Source organism: Oxyura jamaicensis, chromosome 19, assembly GCF_011077185.1.
Source record: "Oxyura jamaicensis isolate SHBP4307 breed ruddy duck chromosome 19, BPBGC_Ojam_1.0, whole genome shotgun sequence".
Taxonomy (NCBI): domain Eukaryota; kingdom Metazoa; phylum Chordata; class Aves; order Anseriformes; family Anatidae; genus Oxyura; species Oxyura jamaicensis.
The window spans coordinates 6,803,897-6,807,269 of NC_048911.1; the positions used below are offsets into that span (position 1 = coordinate 6,803,897).

Genomic DNA, 3,373 nt, shown 5'->3' on the forward strand with positions numbered 1-3,373 from the left:
CCTATCCTTACAGTCCGTGACATCACCCATACCAGCGCAACGGGCTGCGCCAGACACAGCTACAGCAGGAATTACACTAACTCTTCTAGCCACCCTCTCACGATGGGGAAAACGCCTACTTTTTCAGCTGGGCACACCGAGTGCGTTAACCTATTCAAAAATACCAGGAAGGGGAGAAGAAAACACAACCGACCTTTCCTGTTTCGTGTGGTTGCACACTACAACATCGACGACAAAGAGGGGCTGCCCCTCTCCGCAGGTCAGAGGTAATTCAGCTCCCGAGCGGGTAGAGCGCAACCCCTCGCGGCGATTTTAATACACACCAGGGAACTGAAGGAAATGAGAACTATCGGCAGGGCAGGAGGAGAGGGCTCCTGCCCGGGAGAGCCGTGCCCTGCTCCTGCGGGTCTGCCTGGAGAGAGCTCTCCAGCCCAGCGCGGAGTCGAAGCGCGCGGTGGTGTTTCGCACCGCTATTAACACTGAAGTATTCGGGGAGGGGGAGAGAGGGGCATCCGTCCCCCGAGTAAACAAGTCGAGGACCTTCAGGGGCTTGCGAGCCACTGAAGGTGTGTAAGTACACGTGTGATGGTAGATAGAAAAGCAGCCCTGTTCGGTATGAAAAAAAAAAGCTGTCAAGTTAGTACAAATTTCTGCCATGGTGAAGGGAACACGGGGAGAAAGCTGTCGGGGTCCTTCTCCCGTCACAAAATCCAGACGCCTGTGCACGAAGGCTCTGGGCTATGCAACAAGTTTTCAAAGGGGGCACCTGCAACCCAACGCACGTAACTCATGAAAACAAAGCCAAAATAAAGCTCTCACCCCGCAGGCCGGAGGGAGCCCCTGCTCCGCTCCAGCGGCCACAAACCGCACGCACCCCGCGCACACACACACCCGCAGCGGGACGGCGAGGAAGCCGGTCCCTCTCGCTCACAGTGGGAATACAAAACGGTAGGGTTTCTCTTCGGTTATTTTGCCGTTAGAAGCCTCAAGTTTGCCCGTGCCACCAGCCTGCCCAGCGGCGAACGCGGCGGGCAGATCTCCATCCCCTCCTCCGAGCCGCTTCGCGTGGCTCGAGAGCACGGCCGGCGCGGGCACGGCCGGAGAGAAAAGGGCACTCGTTCATCCAACAGCACGAAGTATCCGAAACAAGCCAGCTCACCCCTCTCCCTCCAATTACTAAAGTAGGCTCTTTAAAATAAAAAAATAATATATATATTTATATAGATATACAGAGAGAGAGAGAGAGAGACAGAGAAAGCAAAGGAGAGGCTACTAAAAAATCAAGAAGCGCCAGTTTTCTGCTACAGCTGTCAGCAAAGAACTGCCACCTTACATCATACCCTCCGAGATGGTGAAGATAATGTAGGCAATGACAGCACAGGAATGCAAAAGAGGGCAGATAAGTCACTTCTGGTAATGAGACACAAATTAAACTTTCAAAACATGTGCATAGCTTTATTCATCTGCTTCAAACTAACCTTTTCACGGAGCTTCAGCGAAACCCGAGTGTGCAAAATGCATTTCTAAAAAATAATGCAAGCAAGCTTTCACATTTACAGTGGCAGAGGTACGGAAAGACTAACAGAAATCACACGGACGGGCGAGGAGAGAGAGAGATGAAGAAACAAGAATTGCACAGCTTCATATTCTGAGTCACTGACTGCAAACATAAGCATTTCTACTTCGTTAACTGTAAAGCAAGGCATGTTTACTTTTCCTTTACGAAAAAAAAAAAAAAGAACTGAAAAAACCCACAGTAACAAGAACCACAGCCTGGAAGGGAATAAATCCCCTGGGCAATGGGAATCCCGGCTGCTGCAGAGAACCCCCAGTTCCAGAGCGGCGCTGGCCCTGGGCCTTCAGCTGGTTTTGCTCTGCAGGCAAAGCACTGCAACGCTTATTTCTGTCTGCAGGAGAACAGCAAAGCAGATTCTTTCTCTCACCCCCACTCCCCTCAAAAGTCGCAGAAAACAGGTCATGTTAGGAAAGGAAAGGTGCCATCCCGTAGGACATTTTCCCCAAACTGTAAGACAGCCACTACCCAGCCTGGCTTCAAAGCCTCGTTTCGACCACAGACCCGATGGGCCGACTGGAGATGGGGCACGGATATGGGACACGGGGCTTGGTTAGGGGACGTGGGGCAGGGTTAGGGGACACAGGGCAGGGTTAGGGGACGTGGGGCAGGGTTAGGGGACGTGGGGCAGGGTTAGGGGACACGGGGCAGGGTTAGGGGACTTGCGAGCGAGCAGCCCGGCTCCGCCGCAGCGCCATGCGGCAGCTCGTGGGCCACCACAAGGTCTGTTTAGCCAGACCGAGCACACACGCAAGGCACGTTGAGGGTACGGACACACACGGCATGTGTGTAAAAGAGCAAACGCTGGCCAAAAGATGATGCCGGATAAACGAATTAAGCGGGCGGGGAATTCTCGTCTAGGCATTTATACGCTATTTTCCAGGCAGCTGTAATCCCAAAGCATTTTTCCTACCCAACTTTAGACCTTCCCTCACTTTACTAAGATTTTTTTCAAGGGTTTTCTACAGGCAGTCGATCCCCTCTATCTTTCTCCGGGGTGTGCAAACCTCCCTGCCAGCCTCGGTGGCCTGGGTGTCACCCGTGGGGAAGAAGAGGTCCTGGAGCCACCCACGCCCCGTGGCAGCGCCCCAGGGCCCTTCCTCCCGTGCCACACACCTTCAGGCTGCAGCAGGGGAGGACATGGGACACGGCGCCGGCCTCGGGGAGGCCGCCAGGCAGGAAGGAGGCCGTGCGATTTTTAACACTGCCGGTTAACTTCACATTGAGATAAAGCATTACACAGGTTTTTTTTTTTCCTTTTTTTTTTTTCTTTTCCAGAGATGAGCAATTTCCTTCCAAAGATCTATTCGAATAGAAAACAAAATATTCAAAGCGGAGACGAGACAATAGCTCATTGAGATTTTTGACCTCGCAAATGCTCAGGCGTCTTTCCCGCACCGCCAGCCATCGAGGAAGGAGAAGGTGGAAACCTCGGGGATTTGCACTGCCCTTCCAATAGCAGCTTGAGAAAAGGAAGGAGAAAAAAAAAAAAAAAAGCACAGTGTTCTTTCAAGTTAAGAGTTCTCCTTTTGCTTGCGTTTGCATAGAAATTCCCGTAGGTCAGCACCAGGACCAGGTACAGCCCTCTCCCACACCCCAGCTCCCCGCTGTTAGTGGCTGTGTTACAGGAGGGTTCAACTATCCTCAGAGGAAACTACATGGTCATGTAAAAAAAGTGCATCACACATTCTTGATTTTCAGGGTTACTTATAGCAGCAGCAGCATTAATCCAAGACATGAACAGTTGTAGATTCATTCTCAAATGCAGCAACACTCAATGAAATGTCTTCGAGGAAGGTC

At 51.9% G+C, this 3,373-nt stretch overlaps 1 long non-coding RNA gene across 1 annotated transcript; it reads left to right on the forward strand.

Moving 5' to 3' along the window:
* The first annotated feature begins 1,797 nt into the window (after positions 1-1,797).
* LOC118176401 lies at positions 1,798-2,525 on the forward strand. The gene is made up of 2 exons (XR_004755390.1): positions 1,798-2,125; positions 2,225-2,525. It is a non-coding gene; the product is annotated as an uncharacterized LOC118176401 (long non-coding RNA).
* Positions 2,526-3,373: the final 848 nt, after the last annotated feature.